Raw genomic sequence first — 18,023 nt, 5'->3', positions numbered from 1 at the left:
CCTGACAAGTGTGATGTCCCCAAGCAGTGTCAAAAATGAGGGGTGGAAAATATATCCGTAAAAAACTATTTTAACTTCACCCCAGAACAAGCAGAGCTTTTCAACTGAGGAGGTGCAACTTTAAACAGCCGCCTGCAAAAACTATCAGCCGAAAGAAGCATCAGAAGATGCACTCACGGCACATTTAAATTCTGCCCCTCAAGAGCATGATCCACCGAGAAATGGTGGTCGACGAGACCGCCAGACCCTTTTGTGGACAGTGCGTATGTATATTATGTAGGTGTATGCACACATGCCTTTGGAGGAAACCGGAGTACCCGGAGGAAACCCACACAGACACAGGGAGCGACAATGCAAGCTCCAGGCAGATTGGCGTCAGTGTCCGGATTCGAACCAATGACTCTCTTGCTGCCAAGTAATGGAGTTAAGCACTACACCACCGTGTGCATAAAACCATTCTGAAACAGAAGCCCTGGATAACAAGGGCGCAGCATTCAATGAAGCATCACAGACCTATATGAGGCCCTGGACCAGCTGGTCCGCTAGCCTAATAACTTCAGGAGAGAGTTGGTGCTCCTCCACTGTCTGGTGCAAAATGCTCACTCCGTGAGTGACAGACCCCAGAGTAGTGGCCACAAGTCAGACCCCAGCATGGTAAACATGGAACGGGTCAGTACTTCGGATCTTCTATCAGTCAGATCCATACAAGCGGGGGTTCCCGCAATAGGGAGAGTGGTCACCTATACATGACACCCGGAGGGTCCACCACCGGAGAAGAAGCCCCCCTTTTTGGGGGGGGCTCTCCTCAGAGGGGCACTGAACCGCCCGGCGGTGAGGGACTACAAAAGCCCTCAGCGGCTTCTCTCATTCCGCCTCTTGGAAATTATCAAAGGAGGACACAGAAGGAAAAAACCTACACAGAGCGGTCTGATTTGTGTGATCCAAAAAAGACAGAGCCCTCGGCGGAAACCTAGCTGCACTTTCCAACTTAAAAGAGTCCCTTGCAACAGCGAGAAGTGAACCCATAAATGCCTTATCCTGCTTTTTTTACTACCCAGGTACCTGGTCCATGGCTCCATAACAGAGCATTCCCCAGGGTATAACGGGGGAAGGGGGCACTATTTTACCGCCCGTCCGCAGTCCAACCCACCCTGGCACAAACATGTCCAGGACTAACAATAAAACCTCTGTGGGAATCCCAGGTGCTAACACCTGCTGCCACCACCAGCATGTGGGAAAGGACCCAGATACTGACTCCAAAAATGTATAATATTTACATAGTGTGTATGTATAATTGCACACCTGTCCTTACAAATAAACATAAGCTCCTAGAGCCCTATTCAGGGCATCTCACCCACTTGCTGCGCTGACCAGGGGTACCCAGGGGACTCACCTCAGGAGGAGACTGCCCAGCGCTGCCGTCCGCTCTCAGCGCACGGCGTGTGAGAGGGAAAGAACCGTGAGAAAACTGTGTGGCATCTGCAGGGACCTGTGTGTGCCGAATACAGCACTAAGGGTCAGTACTACTCCAAGATGACCGCCAAGCGTTCCGAAAGCGGCCACAGGAAAATGGCCGACCGCAATGTAAGCTGCGTCATAGCGCGGCTACGACAAAATGGCCGCCACTGGGAGTTTTCAATGTAATTGAAAAACCTCCCAAAAAAAAACACCCACCGCAGTGGGAGGGACTGTACTTACCCGTCCGAGCGAGGAATCGCTGACGCATTCCTGACAGAACTACAACCGCAATGGAGGTAGCTGTCGGCCCGGTCTACTGTGAGTGAAACACCACAGGCCAGTCATACGTGGACCTCGGAGCAAAGCTCACCGGCCACCCCAGGAGTCATGGGGTATGGCGTGGCAGACCCAGCCTCTTTGCAAAGGTGGACTGAATAGACTACAACGATCTACATTATCCAGCCTGTCTCTCAGCCGACAGTTGAAAGAAGATTCTTCAAGAAAAAGTAAAATAAAATTTCTCCTTAGGGCACTGGGTCCAAAGGGAGCCATGCGTCCTTCTCCTTGCTAGGCAGAATGAAAATGAGGCTGCATGCTGCAGTGAGGAGGGTTATGTCTGGAAGGACCGCCCCCTGGGCGGGGCTGTTAAACTCGGTTAATGGAACATGCATTTAATTATCCAACATGTTTCTGCCTAGTCCTCGCCTGTAAACAGGGAACATAACCCACTTGTCAAGATTTAAGGAGCTGTGTCCATCAATGGACGATAAGAGGAAAAACTTTAGCTGTGAATTTCTTGCTACTGCCATGGCCGTCCACCAAGGAACAACCTAAAATAAAGGCTCTTGCTCCTGGTGATCACAGAAAAACCATATACCGTATATACTCGAGTATAAGCCAAGTTTTTCAGCACTTTTTTTGTGCTGAAAATGCCCCCCTCAGCCTATACTCGAGTCTCCTTCCTCACTGTGTCCATCTGCAGTGATCTCCCGGCGCTGTGATATGTAGTCAAGTCTAGGTACATGGTCTCTGGCTGTCAATCATTACTGCACAGCGTCTATTGTTTCTGTGAGCAATTACAATTACATAAGTGGCACAAAAAGACTACCAATGTGCAGCCGTACAATCTCCCGCACTGTAATATGTAGTCCCATCGGCGACCATGCAGTGTACCAAAGCGCGCCTCCTCCGAGTCCTCGTCCGTGATAGGCTGAACACTGATTCCCTGCTGAGGAACGGAGTCAGTGTTCCGTCACGGACGAAGACTAGGAGGCAGGGTTTTGGTACACTGCATGGCCGCCGACGGGACTACATATCACAGTGCAGGAGATCGTAAGCCTGCACATTGGTAGTCTTTTTGTGCCACATATGTAATTGCTCACAAAAACAATAGACGCTGTGCAGTAATTATTGACAGCCAGTGACCATTTACAGAGACCACAATTGACAGCCAGAGACCATGTACCTAGACTGGAAGCTAGAGGAACAGTGTTTAAGTAATGGCAAAAAAGGACACTAACTCACTGAGCAAGCATCCCAGAAGGTTTAACCACTTCCATACCAGGTACTTACGCAGCTTCCCGCCCAAGCCAATTTTCAGCTTTCAGCACTGTCGCACTTTGAATGGCAATTGCGCGGTCATGCTACACTGTACCCAAACAAAATTGGCGTCCTTTTTTCCCCACAAATAGAGCTTTCTTTTGGTGGTATTTGATCACCTCTGCGATTTTTTTTTTTTTGCGCAACAACTAAAAAAAGGCTGAAAATTTGGAAAAAAATTACATTTTAATTTTTTTCTGTTAATTTTTTGTAAATAAGTTTTCTCTTTCAATGACGGGCACTGATATGGCGGCACCGATGAGATGGCACTGATGGACATCGATGAGGTAGTACTGACGGGCACAGATGAGGTGGCACTGATTGGCGGCGCTGGTATGCGACACTGATGGGCACTCATAGGCGGCACTGATGGGCACACATAGGCGGCACTGATGGGCACACATAGGCGGCACTGATGGGCACACATAGGCGGCACTGATGGGCACACATAGGCGGCACTGATGGGCACACATAGGCGGCACTGATGGGCACACATAGGCGGCACTGATGGGCACACATAGGCGGCACTGATGGGCACACATAGGCGGCACTGATGGGCACACATAGGCGGCACTGATGGGCACTCATAGGTGGGCACTGGGCATGGATGGGCACTGTGGGGTGGCACTGATGGACACTGGGGTGGCGCTGATGGACACTGGGGTGGCAGCACTGATTTTTGCCAGGTTGCCAGTCAGTGCCCATTTGTGGGCACTGACTGGCATCGTTTTTCTTTTTTTTAATGCTTTTTTTTAATATTTTTTTTAGCTTTTTTTTTTTTTTTTTTTTTGCTGGCTTTTTTTTTTTTTTTTTTTGCCCACCCTGGTGCTCCAGGGTGGGCATCCCTGGTGGTCGAGTGTGGCGATCCGAGGGGGGGCTGCGCTGATAAACAATCAGCGCGAACCCCCCCTGTCAGGAGAGCCGCCGATCGGCTCTCCTCTACTCGCGTCTGTCAGACGCGAGTGAGGAAGAGCCATCGACGGCTCTTCCTGTTTACATCGTGATCAGCCGTGGTTGGACACGGCTGATCACGTGGTGAAGAGTCTCCGCCGGAGGCTCTTTACCGAGATCGGAGATGCAGGGTGTCAGACTGACACCCCGCATCACCGATCGCCGCGATGCGCGCCCCCACGGGCGCGCGCGGCATGAAATCCTGCAGGACGTTCTAGAACGTCCTGTCAGGATTTCATAACCACTTCCCGGACGTAAATCGGCTATAGGCCGGGCGGGAAGTGGTTAAACACAGCCAATGCATTAAATATATAAAATAGTAATAGTATAGAAAAACATGTAGATTTACATTACAAGAATAATAATGACTCCAGAAGTGCAATTTACAGTACATATTTATACATGTAATCTCTGCATTATCTGAATGCAGCAAAAATATATTTTCCATTAAAAAAAATTTCACTTGTACAGATGCCTGTAAACCCCACAGTAAATGCAGCGTTACACAATTGAGGACAGTGAGGCTGAAGCATGCAGATGGACACAGTGAGGCTACAATTGAACATGGTTGACCCTGTTTTTGTTTTTAACAGTAGTACAGCCCAGAAACAATAGTGCCCATTTTGCTTTTTTTTTTTATCTCATCTAAAAACGCACCGATAACAATTTAAGGGGAAAAAAATCATTTCTAAAAAAAAATAGGATTTTTGTACTCACCGTAAAATCCACTTCACTGAGTTCATGAACGGACACAGCAGCATATTGACCTTAGGGTATTATGCTCCTTTCTAGGAGATTGACTAGGCAGAAACACAGCACGTTAATTGTTAAACACTCCACACCGTATAGTACCTCCCAGGGGGCGGTTCCCCCGGGTACATCCCAAACTCTCTGCAGCCTCAGTTTGTAAACAAGCAGTACAAACAAAGGAGGGGTGGGTGCTGTGTCCGTCCATGAACTCAGAGAAATGGATTTTATGGTGAGAACAAAAATCCTATTTTCTCTTCCATTCATGGACAGACACAGCAGCATATTGACCTTAGGGACGTCCCCAAGCAGTGTCAAAAAATTGAGGGGTGGGGAAAAAACACAGCAAACCAACTTCACCCCAAACAAAACATAGCTCCTCAACGGAGGAACTTCAACCTTAAACAGCCGCCTGCAAAACCTTGCGGCCGAAGGAGGCATCCAAAGATGCACTCACATCCACCTTGTAAAACTTTGAGAAGGCGTGGACTGACGACCAAGTCGCTGCCTTACACACCTGTAAAACAGACGCTTGATGGCGGAAAGCCCAAGAGGCACCAATTGCCCTGGTCGAATGCTTCGTAACCGGGAAGGTGGGCGCCCGCCGCTTTAGGGCATAGGCCTGAAGCATGACCTGCCTGATCCACCTAGAAAGGGTGGCCAGCGAGACCACCAGACCCTTCTTAGGACCAGACACCGACACGAACAGTGAATCCGACCTCCGAAACGGAGCCGTAGCAGATAGGTACAACCCTAGGGCTCGAACCACATCCAAGGAATGCAACACAGCCTCTTTTGGGTTCACCGACTGAGGACACAAGGATGGAATAACAATGTCCTCATTAATGTGAAAGGCCGAAACAACCTTAGGAAGGAACAACGACTGCGGACGCAGCACCACCTTATCCCTGTGGATGACCAAGTAAGGAGCCTTGCAAGACAAGGCCGCTAATTCAGACACGCGTCTGACCGATGTGATTGCCACCAGAAAAATCACCTTCTGGAAAAGAGTCAATAAAAGGATCTCCCTAATGTCCTCAAATGGAGGCTTTTGAAGCACCGAGAGGACTAAATCCAAGTCCCACGGAGGCAGTGGAGGACGCACAGGAGGGGCCACATGCCGAACGTTTGTACGTACGCACCAGAGAATGCGTCACCAAGGGTCGCTGAAAGAAAACAGCCAAGGCCGAAATCTGACCCTTAATCTTACTTAAGGCGAGAGCCTGATCCACTCCACGCTGTAAGAACAGCAGACTCCAGGACATCACGTATGCCCGGGGGTGCCAATTCATCTCCTCACACATAGAGATGTAAGCCTTCCACGTACGATGGTAAATCTTCCGTGAAGTAGACTTCCGCACCATGGTAGAGATTATTGAATCCGACAGACCCCGGTCCCTCAGCACCTGGCTTTCAATAGCAACGCCGTTAAAGCCAACGACTGTAAAGCAGGATGAAAGATAGGACCCTGCGACAGAAGATCCTCTTGCAGTGGCAGGCGCCACGGAACGTCTGCCACCAGACGCACCAGATCTGCGTACCAGGAACGGCGAGGCCAATCCGGAGCAATTAGGATTGTTGGTATCCCCTCGGCTTCCACTCTGCGTAGCAGAAGAGGAAGAAGCTTCAGGAGGAAAGGCGTAGATTAGGCGATAGTGACCCCACGGTGCCACCAACGTTCTGACGCGTCCGCCCATGGGTCTCTTGACCTGGCCACGAACCTTAACACCTTCCGATTGAGTCGGGACGCGAGAAGATCCACGTCTGGAGTGCCCCATTTCAGACACAGACTCTGAAACACATCCGGGAGTAGCGACCATTCTCCTTGGTCTAGCGTTTGGCGACTTAGGGAGTACGCCTGCCAGTTCTTTACGCCCGGAATGTAAATGGCCGAATGAGCCGGAACGTTCTTTTTGGCCCACCGGAGGATGTGAAATTGAGCATACAGAACCGCCTCAAAGGAGGCCACCATCAGACCCAGAACTTGCATGCAAAAGCGAAGCAACGACCACTTCTGGGTCGGCAACCGCCTCACCGCAGTTTGCAGTGTCTGTAGTTTCTCCATGGGAAGAAAAACTCTCGCCTCCGAGGAATCCAGGACCAACCCCAGGTATTACAGATGCTGAGACGGTAACACTACCGACTTCTGAACATTTAGCAGCCAACCGAATTCCCGGAGGTCTGGCAGGTGATAGACACATCCACCTCTAACTCTGAGCTTGAAGAAGCTCGCAGAAGATGATCATCTAGGTATCCTACAATAGCGATCCCACGCTGCCTCAGCAGGGCCAGAATCGGAGAGAGCAGGCCGAAAGGGAGGGCCACAAAATGAAAGTGGTCCTCCCCGACCGCAAAGTGCAGAAATCTCTGGTGCTTTGCGCATATGGGGATATGCAAGTACGCGTCCTTGATATCCAAGGACGCCAGGAAGTCCCCTTGATGGAGTGCCGCTACTACAGAGCAAACCGACCCCATCCTGAAATTTTGCACTCTGACAAAACAGTTGAGGGACTTGAGATCCAGGATTGGACGGACCCCTGAAACCGTTCCAGTAGAGGAACCGGCACGATCCCCCCCCCCCCCCTGAACAGCCCTAAAAAGGGCCTCCTGACGACCCAGAGGAAGCTGAAAGGAAAAAATCTGTTTGGCGGACAAGAGAGAAACTATCTTGTACCCAAAGGAAACTACTTTGCAAACCCACTGGTCGGGAAGAAGAGACATCCACGGAGCCGCGAATTCGCAAAGCCGCCCCCCCCCCCCACACGAGAGACGGGTTTTTCCGCAGGCTTGTTGGGCTTGCGGAACCAGGGGGGCTTCTGCCCTTCAGTGGGTGCCTTAACGCCCTGGGAACGTTTACCTGCAGCACCGGGCAGACGGAAAAAACGCTTGGGGGCGGTAAAGAAGGGCCCCTGCCTACGGCGAGGCTCCTTGCCTTTACCAGATTGTGGGAGCAGAGTGCCCTTACCTCCTGTGGCATCTTTTATGATGTCATCTAGAGAAGCCCCAAAAAGCCTTTCACCCTTAAAGGGCAAGTCCACCAAGGCCTTCTTAAAAGTCTGGTCCGCAGACCAACACTTCAGCCAGACAAGGCGGCGCAACACCACCGTGTAGGCCGAGGCCCTGGAGAGCAAGGGAAACGTATCCAGGGCTGACTCACAAATTTTAGGCCCTGCACCAACTGGTCGGCCAGCGCCACACAGTCTGGAGGGGCATGATGCTCCTCCTCCTGAAGCAACAACTGTGCCTGTTCAGTAAGTGTCTGACACTAGAGCCCCGGTCAAGACCGGTCTCACCGCCGATCCCACCACTGTGAACATGGAACGGGCCACAGTCTCTGCACTCCAATCTGCGGGGTCCTTGAAAGCAGGAGCCCCCTCCACAGGCAAGGTGGTAGCTTTGTTCAGCCTGGACACTTTTTCAGGAAGTCCTCCTCAAAAGGATAACCGACCGCAAAGCATTTTGGAACAGAAAAAAACTTTTGCGGCTGATCCCATCCAATTTTTCCAAATAAGGAACACAAGAAAACACTTTTGCAGTGCGGGCCGGCTTACGGAACCCAAAAGGGACCAACATCTCTGATGTCTCTGCCGAATCCTCAATTTTCTGACTATCCCGCACTGCAGTGATAAGAGCTCCCACTAGCGCTCTATCATGCGCTGACCTTGATGCAAAGTCATCCTCACTGTCCGTGTGGACTAGGCCCTGCATCCTCTGACAGGGTCGGAAGCAGAAGCTGGGCCCGATTCTGTGTCAGAGGCATCCCCAGAAGAAGGCGGAGTGAGGGGGCGCCTTTACCCCCCCCCCTCTGGCCACGCGCCGCTTCAATCCTGGCAACAAATGCCTCTAGGACTGCCTTCATGGCATCCACAGTGGCCGCAGGTACAGGGCCACTAAGGGTTAACTGTGACATGTCTTGGGGAGAAGCATCCGGTTCAGACGCCATGCTGACCCCCCCTTTTGCCACCCACGGAATGCAAGAGAAGACCCACAGGTCACCCTCCCGGCCGCAGCAGAGAACAGGGGACCCCCCAGAGGACTCACCACCCGACCAGGGCTGTACTGCTGCTGTCTACCCCAGAGAGCTGCTCTGTGCTGTGCCGTCCCTCAGGAAGAGTACTGGAGATGTTCGCGCCGTTATTTCAGCCGCTAGAGGCACAAACCCCATTCCAAAATGGCTGCCGACATGCAAAAAGAGCATGTGGGCTACAAGAAAATGGCCACCGATCAATAAAGGTGCCCGGCGCCCCCAAAATGACGGCCGCGATTGTGCAGTAAAACAGCAGACACATCAGCAAACGGGAAGGCCCCCCCCCCCCCCCCCGCACACACGGCAGCAAAAAAAAACAGCACCCCTGATAGACACAGCCCCCAGCCACAGGATGGAGCCCCCCAGGCGGACCCCCCACCTCACGGTCGAAATATGAAGAAAATTAGGGACTTTAAATGAAGCACATGGGAAAAGTGCTTCCATCCCGGGTAATGTTAATAAAAAAAAGGGGGGGAGTTTTGGGACTTTAAATGAAGCAGCTGACCGATTGGGGTTAGGTACAAAACAAACATTTTATTTGCATGGGTGCATATTATTATGTATCACATGTATGGAGGTGGGGTGTGCAACTGCACATAGTATCACATATTTGTGGGTAGAATATACAACCGCACTAATGAAAATGAACATTCAAACATCAACATAGTAGCAAGTAATTAGCACAAAATAATGCAATAAAATTGTCAAACAGTACCCACCTCACGGCCGACCACCCATAACGTGGGGAGGGAGAGAGGAAAGCAGGGCGGACCCCCGATCGACCTCCCCAGGAATGCACCAGCCGCACCACCCTGCCAAAGCAAGGGGACTGCTACTTACCCGTCCTGCGACCACTGGCTGGAGGCATCCCGGACAGAACCAACGTCCGCGCAGTTACGGCATGGCTGGAGGCCTGGCACACTGTGACACGGACATAGAGCCCGGTCATATGGGTGCCGTGGAGCGCATGTCATGGACGGCCCAGCGAGTAGCTAAAGGCCGGCACACGCTCAATGGCCGAACTTGGAGGGACTACAAGGATCGAGGATCCAGCCTGTCACTCAGTCGGCAGTTGATTGTAGATCTCAGGATCCAAAAATGCAAAAAAAAAAAAAAAATAGAAAAAGCAAGAAAATTGCAAAAAAAAATCCCCAGAGCACATGGGCCCAGAGGAGCCTCAAAACTGAGGCTGCAGAGCAGAGAGTGGGGGATGTACCTGGGGGAACCGCCCCCTGGGAGGTACTATACTGTGTGGAGTGTTTAACACTTAACATGCTGTTTTTCTGCCTAGTCAATCTCCTAGGAAGGAGGATAATACCCTAAGGTCAATATGCTGCAGTGTCCGTCCATGAACAGAAGAGAAGAAAACCTTTGACCCTGACCCAAACACCAACCCTGGCACTGACCTAGAATAACCACTTGTCGGCTGCCCACCATCAAATGCCGGAGGAGCGGTGGGGCTCTAGTTCTGGGTGGACATCATATGACGGTGCCCCAGAAAGGGCGCTCTTGCGCAGTGATTGTGGCTGTGATCCCGATCTCTGTAAAGAGCCGATGACATGAGTGCTGATCAGCGGTATCTCCTCGCAGGGGAGAAAGGGCAGGTAATCAGGGCACAGTGCCCTGATTACAGGAAAGCCCCAGCAGTGCCACAATTCAGTGCCCATTAATGATTACAGTCAGTGCAGCCTTCAGTGCCCATCAGTGCTGCCTATAGGTGCCCACCAGTGCCGAACATCAGTGCCACCCTTCACTGCACACCGGTGCCACCTATCAGTGCTCATCAGTACCACATAGTAGTGCCACCTATCAGTGCAGCATATCAGTGCACATCAGTGAAGGAGAAAAATTACTTATTTACTAAATTTAATGACAGAAACTAGAGCTGCACAATTCTAGCTAAAATGAAAATCATAAATTTATTTTGCTTAGAATAAAGATTACGATTCTCGAGGTGTAACATCTTCTTTCACATTATACCAAAAAAGTTGGGCTAACTTTACGGTTTCGTTTTTTATTTTATTTATTAACCACTTAACGCCCGCCCACTGTATATATACGTCCTGTTTTTAAAGGTGGATATCTCGGTAACGGCAGCAGCTGCTGCCACAACTGAGGTATCCATCTTTTCAGTGTGCGTGCCTGTAAACGATAACGGCGGTCTCCGCGGCGGATTCGCCGTTATCGGTGGCGGGAGAGAACCCCCCCTCCCGCCGCTCTCCCGCACCCTCCGCCGCTTACCGGAGCTGTCGGTAGCGGCGGAGGAGATCGAGTGCTGCTGCCTGATGTGTGAGGACTTGAGTGAGGGGAAGATGGCCCCCACCCGTCCTCACAGCTCTGCTGGGAGGAAGTGACGTCAAAACGTCAGTCCCGCCCAGCGTCTTAAAGAGACAATTTTTTTGTTGTCATTTTTTTAAATGACAAAATTTTCCTTTTTTTTTTTCTTGCATTTAAGTCTAAATATGAGATCTGAGGTCTTTTTGACCGCCAGATCTCATATTTAAGAGGACCTGTCATGCTTTTTTCTATTACAAGGGATGTTTACATTGTAATAGAAAAAGTTTGACGCCATGCCACGAGCAGGAGCAATTTTAAAGCGTGACATGTTGGGTATCATTTTACTCGGCGTAACATTATCTTTCACAATATATAAAAAAATTGGGCCAAATTTATTGTCGTCTTATTTTTTAATTAAAAAAAGTGATTTTTTTCCAAAAAAAAGTGCGCTTGCAAGACCGCTGCGCAAATACGGTGTTACAAAATGTATTGCGATGACCGTCATTTTATTCTCTAGGGTGTTAGAAAAAAATATATATAATGTTTGGGGGTTTTAAGTAATTTTCTAGAAAAAAAAAATGATTTAGTCTTGTAAACACCGAATCTGAAAAACACCTTCTGTCCTTAAGTGGTTAAAGTGTATTTTTTCCCACAAAATTGCATTTGAAAAAACGCTGAGCAAATGATGTGTGACACAAAATATTGCAACAACCACCATTTTTATTCTCTAGGGTCTCTGCTAAAAAATATATATATATATCATGTTTGGGTGTTCCAAGTAATTTTCTACCAGAAAATGATATTTACTTGTAAGCAACAGATGTCAGAAAAGGTTTGGTCTTTAAATCGTTAAAACTTCTTTCATCTACACCAGGCATGTCCAAAGTCCGGCCCGCGGGCCAAATGTGGCCCCCCTGTTGATTTAATATGGCCCCCCTGGGGATTTGGATATATACATTGTTTGTGGCCCCCAGGGCCACAAAAGATATATACCGTATTTATCGGCACTGCCTTGGAAGGGGCAGGATGAGCGCCATCAGATTACATGAAGAGAATCTCCTGTTTTCTCAGCAGCATCTGTATTGGAAGTCCAGTCTCCTGGGATGCCATTGGACGACTGTTCTGTCTATCATAGGAGGCGGGACGTTGTATTAAAGAGGCCACAGAGTAAACAAGAGATTCTCCTGTTTGTAATCTGTCTGCACTTGTCCCGCCCCTCTCCCTCTGCCCTCCGAGACTGCAGATGGGCATTGATCAGGCTGCACTGATGGCAATGGTAAGGCTGCATTTATGGCACATGTGAGGCTACATTGATTGCAAATGGTAAGGCTGCATTCATGGCACATGTACGGCTGCATTTATGGCACATGTGAGGCTGCATTAGTTGCTATGGTAAGGCTGCATTGGTTGCAACGGTAAGGCTGCATTGGTTTCAATGGTAAGGCTGCATTCATGGCAATGGTGAGGCTGCATTCATGGCAATGGTGAGGCTGCATTCATGGCAATGGTGAAGCTGCATTCATGGAAATGGTGAGGCTGCATTCAGGGCAATGCTAAGCCCGTGCATGTTATACGCCGATAAATACGATATATCCAAATAACATGCCCAAGCTCATCCTTAGTCCTCAGCAGCGCTCTGGGATTTGTTGGGGGCCACAAAAGAAATTTATACAGTATATCCAAATAACACGCCCGAGCTCATCTATTCACCACACACAGCCACAAAGGCAAGATAATTCTTGTTGGGCCGTGTATTAGTGCTCAGACGAACACATCTAGACCAAATTTTAATGGTTCAAAGAATGTCAGGCAAAATAGTCGGCCCTCACGCATGTTCACTTAATTAAATCTGGCCCTCTTTGAAAAAAGTTTGGACACCCCTGATCTACACGGACGTCTTTCCTTTGATAAAAGAACGAACAGATACTTTGTTTCTACTTGTGTGTTGCAATAAAACTTGACAGACTGCCTGGATTTTGTTTTTCCAGCTGTGAGAACTCTGCACTTGTTAGAAAGATCGTGACATGCCGTTTTGAAGATCGGGAAGGGAAAAAGACCGCAATTTTGATTAACGATAAATCGTGCAGCTAACAGAAACTAAGAAACTAGCTATGACTAAACACTAGTTTCAGTGCGAAACGCGTCAGTAGTCAGATTTTGTTTTGCTGTGACTTGTAGTGCTGTCCTTTTAACAAAAGGCTACAATTTGTTCAGAGTGCGGCTGTCCAGGGACAATCTTTGTTCCTGAGGTACCAAGTCCTGCTGGAAAATGAAATCAGCATCTCCATAAAGCTGGTCAAGAGGGAAGAATGAAGTGCTGTAGAATTTCCAGGTAGAGGATTGCGCCGACTTTGGACTTGATAAAACACAGTGAACAAACACCAGCAGATGACAAAACATCACTGACTGTGGAAACTTCACACTGGACCTCATGCAATTAGGATGCCTCTCCACTCTTCCTTGATTTCCCAAAAAAATCCAAATTTTACTTTCATCCGAAAAGAGGACTTTGAACCACTGAGCAACAGTCCAGTACTTTTTTCTTCTTGGCCCAGGTAAGACGCTTCTGTCGTCTCTGGGTCAGGAGTGGCTTGACACAAGGAATGCGTGTGGTAACTCTTGAAGCACTGACACCAGCCGTAGTCCACTCCTTGTGAATCTCCCCCAAATTCTTGAATGGCCTTTGCTTCATACAGTAGGTGTTTGTGATATTGTGCTTTTAGCAGGACAGCGTCGCGCTGATACTCGGCGACAGGGTGCCGAGATCTCGCCGACATCTCACACTCACTGGAATAGTGACAGCACATCCCAGCAAGCGCGTCATAGAAGCGACGGGAGATCCGACTTGGATTCCCGCCAATTCTACACGTGTGCGGCGTTTGTTACGAATCCTGAGGGAGAAGTCCCCGCCGGATTTTAAATAAAAATCCGGCATGGGTCCCCCCCTCAGGAGCATACCGGGCCCTTAGGTCTGTTATGGGTTGTAAGGAGAGCCCCCCTACGCCGAAAAAAACGGCGTAGGGGGTCCCCCTACAATCCATACCAGACCCGTATCCAAAGCACGCTACCCGGCCAGCCAGGAAGGGAGTGGGGACGAGCGAGCGCCCCCCCCCTCCTGAGCCGTACCAGGCTGCATGCCCTCAACATGGGGGGGTTGGGTGCTCTGGGGCAGGGGGGCGCACTGCGGCCCCCCACCTCAGAGCACCCTGTCCCCATGTTGATGAGGACAGGGCCCCTTCCCGACAACCCTGGCCGTTGGTTGTCGGGGTATGCGGGCGGGAGGCTTATCGGAATCTGGGAGCCCCCTTTAATAAGGGGGCCCCCAGATACCGGCCCCCCCACCCTAAGTGAATGAGTATGGGGTACATCGTACCCCTACCCATTCACCTGCAAGAAAAGTGGTAAAAACACAAATAAACCACACAGTGTATTAAAATATTTTATTTTTCTGCTCCGGAGGCCGCCCCCTGTCTTCTTAATTAGCTCTTTTACCAGGGGGGGCTTCTTCTTTGACGTCTTCGGGTGGGTGGGGGCCGCCGTCTGGTTCTCTTCCACCGCCGGGGGGGGGGTGGCTTTTAAAAAAGCCCCCACCCCCCGGCGGGTTTCCTCCGGCGTCTTCGGCGGGGCTCTTCTTCTTCCGCTATCCCGACGGGTCTTCTCCGCTATCCGGGGGGTCTCGCCGCTCTCCGCTGTTGACTCGTCGCACCCCGGTTCGTCGTCTCGCAGTCCGGTCCCTTCTTCCGTGCTGTACGTCTTCTTCCGCGCTGTGACGTCATGTTCTTCACTTCTCTTCTCCTCCCGATGTTGACTCGCCGGTCCTCCTCGCTGAAATGACGGATGCGCGCCTTGCATCGGACCTATATAGGCCTCACAGTCCCATCATGCTCTGTACCTACCCATGTGATACCTACCACGTGGTAGGTATCACATGGGTAGGTACAGAGCATGATGGGACTGTGAGGCCTATATAGGTCCGATGCAAGGCGCGCATCCGTCATTTCAGCGAGGAGGACCGGCGAGTCAACATCGGGAGGAGAAGAGAAGTGAAGAACATGACGTCACAGCGCGGAAGAAGACGTACAGCACGGAAGAAGGGACCGGACTGCGAGACGAAGAACCGGGGTGCGACGAGTCAACAGCGGAGAGCGGCGAGACCCCCCGGATAGCGGAGAAGACCCGTCGGGATAGCGGAAGAAGAAGAGCCCCGCCGAAGACGCCGGAGGAAACCCGCCGGGGGGGTGGGGGCTTTTTTAAAAGCCACCCCCCTCGGCGGTGGAAGAGAACCAGACGGCGGCCCCCACCCACCCGAAGACGTCAAAGAAGAAGCCCCCCCTGGTAAAAGAGCTAATTAAGAAGACAGGGGGCGGCCTCCGGAGCAGAAAAATAAAATATTTTAATACACTGTGTGGTTTATTTGTGTTTTTACCACTTTTCTTGCAGGTGAATGGGTAGGGGTACGATGTACCCCATACTCATTCACTTAGGGTGGGGGGGCCGGTATCTGGGGGCCCCCTTATTAAAGGGGGCTCCCAGATTCCGATAAGCCTCCCGCCCGCATACCCCGACAACCAACGGCCAGGGTTGTCGGGAAGGGGCCCTGTCCTCATCAACATGGGGACAGGGTGCTCTGAGGTGGGGGGCCGCAGTGCGCCCCCCTGCCCCAGAGCACCCAACCCCCCCATGTGGAGGGCATGCAGCCTGGTACGGCTCAGGGGGGGGGGGGGGGGCGCTCGCTCGTCCCCACTCCCTTCCTGGCTGGCCGGGTAGCGTGCTTTGGATACGGGTCTGGTATGGATTGTAGGGGGACCCCCTACGCCGTTTTTTTCGGCGTAGGGGGGCTCTCCTTACAACCCATAACAGACCTAAGGGCCCGGTATGCTCCTGAGGGGGGGACCCATGCCGGATTTTTATTTAAAATCCGGCGGGGACTTCCCCCTCAGGATTCATAACAAACGCAGCACGCGTGTAGAATTGGCGGGAATCCAAGTCGGATCTCCCGTCGCTTCTATGACGGCTCTGTCTCCATCGCGGCAAGCCAGCTCGGCGCTGGCTCCCGCGATGGGGCTCGTAGGTGCTCAATCTCGCCGAGAAAGAGAGCGAGATTGACACAAAATCGGGTTCACCTACTGTAATCCTCTCAATGCTGCAGTTATCCCTTTTACTTGTGCACCTTTTTCTAACACTTTTTCCTTCCACTCAACCTTCCATTAATATTCTTGGATACAGTACTCTGATTAGCCAGCTTCTTTAGCAATTAACTTTTGTGACTTACCCGCCTTGTGGAGGGTGGTCAATGACTGTCGTCTGAACAACTGTCAAGTCAGCAGTCTTCCCCGTGACTGTGTAACCTACTGAACAAACTAAGACCATTTAAAGGCTTAGGAAAGCTTTACAAGGTGTTTTGAGTTAATTAGCTGAAAAGAGTGCGACACCATGAGTCTACAATATTAAACTTTTTCACAAAATTTTAATTTTCTGAGATACTGAATTTTGGGTTTTCACTAGCTGAAAGCCATATTCAAAATTAAAAGAAATAGATGTTAGAAATAGATCAGTGTGTGTAATGAATCTATAGAATATACAAGTTTAACTTTTTGAATTGAATTACTAAAATAAATTTACTTTTTGATGAGTCACATTTTTTGAGATGCACTTGTATGTTTATTTTAATATTTGACCTGCTTGTGTTGGGCCCATTTAAAATGAATGGCCTGAAATAAAGCAGCAAGTTGGAACATAAGTTACAATGATAAGTTGTACCGTACTGCTGTTTCCCAACAGTGTCTAACCACTTGCCAACCGGGCAATAGCCAAAACTCGGCTACAGCGCAGTCGGATAATTCTGGGGAGGGCGTACTACAATATCCTCCCAGAATCGTGCACACCTGGGAATATTATTAAACGGACCCAGCGCTTCATGGATCAGGGAAATGGGCTGATGACAACGGCCCTTTACCACGTGATCACTGTGAAATAGGTAGTCAAATTAGATTTGAAATGTATGCCCCTAGAACCCCTGATGGTGCTACCTGCATGTTAAAGGAGTTCTCTGACCTAAAACTTTTAACCCCCGCTGTGCCCGGGCTGTAAAAATATACAAAATAAACTGTCACTTACCTGTGCACTATGAGTCACCGACACACAGGAAGCGGAAGGGGCCCGGGACCGGAGAACAGGACGGCGATATCGGAACAACGGGGGGATCGTAGGCAGGTTAAGTGACAGTTTATTTTGTATATTTTTACAGCCCGGGCACAGCAGGGGGTTAAAAGTTTTAGGTCAGAGAACTCCTTTAAGCCTCTGTATTGTGGCCAGGGTTGTAGAAAACTCTCACACATGTGGTATTGACATACTCAGGAGTAGCAGAATATAATTTTGGGTGTAATTTATGTACATGCTATGTGTTGGAAATATCTTATAAATGGACATCTTTGTGTACAAAATAAAAAAGATAAAAAAAAGCAGCCATCTACAGGAGTTGGACACTAGGTAGCAAAGAAAACTTGAATGTCAAACTGTCTGCGCTATAGCAATACTAGGTTGTCTCTATACTGCAGCTGCTCCACTATCCTAAACCAGGATACACTAAAATACGAAAGGGGATCTAAACTACAATGCACCTTCCTCTCACCAAAAAAAGTGTATATTAGTCCAGAACTAAAATACACCCTCCTCTTATCAGAGTGCTACAAATGTGTAAATGTGTCTTATCAAAGTGCTACATATGTGTAATATCTGTGAGATAATAAAAAATGCAGTGAAAACTATTTGCAAACACTTCAATATCACAATCAGCTTCCCAACATATAAATATTACAATTAAAACAAAGTGCTAGTGTTGCATAAAAATCCTTACAAATATAACGAAATCCAATCAATAAAGTGCTTATGTTCACCAATCAAAAAAATTAAACGTACTGTTATGACACATTGTATACTATAAAACACCATGCAGCAAATATAT

The 18,023-nt window shown here is 49.6% G+C and overlaps 1 protein-coding gene across 1 annotated transcript in view; it reads right to left on the bottom strand.

The window, feature by feature from the left end:
• PIWIL2 (piwi like RNA-mediated gene silencing 2) overlaps positions 1–18,023 on the bottom strand; it is a 426,915-nt gene that overhangs the window by 203,519 nt on the left and 205,373 nt on the right. The gene's annotated exons all lie outside the window — the stretch shown is intronic.

This window comes from Rana temporaria, chromosome 3, assembly GCF_905171775.1.
Source record: "Rana temporaria chromosome 3, aRanTem1.1, whole genome shotgun sequence".
NCBI classification, from domain to species: Eukaryota; Metazoa; Chordata; class Amphibia; order Anura; family Ranidae; genus Rana; species Rana temporaria.
Note: the sequence above shows the minus strand (reverse complement) of the source record. Positions and strands in the feature narration are given on the sequence as shown.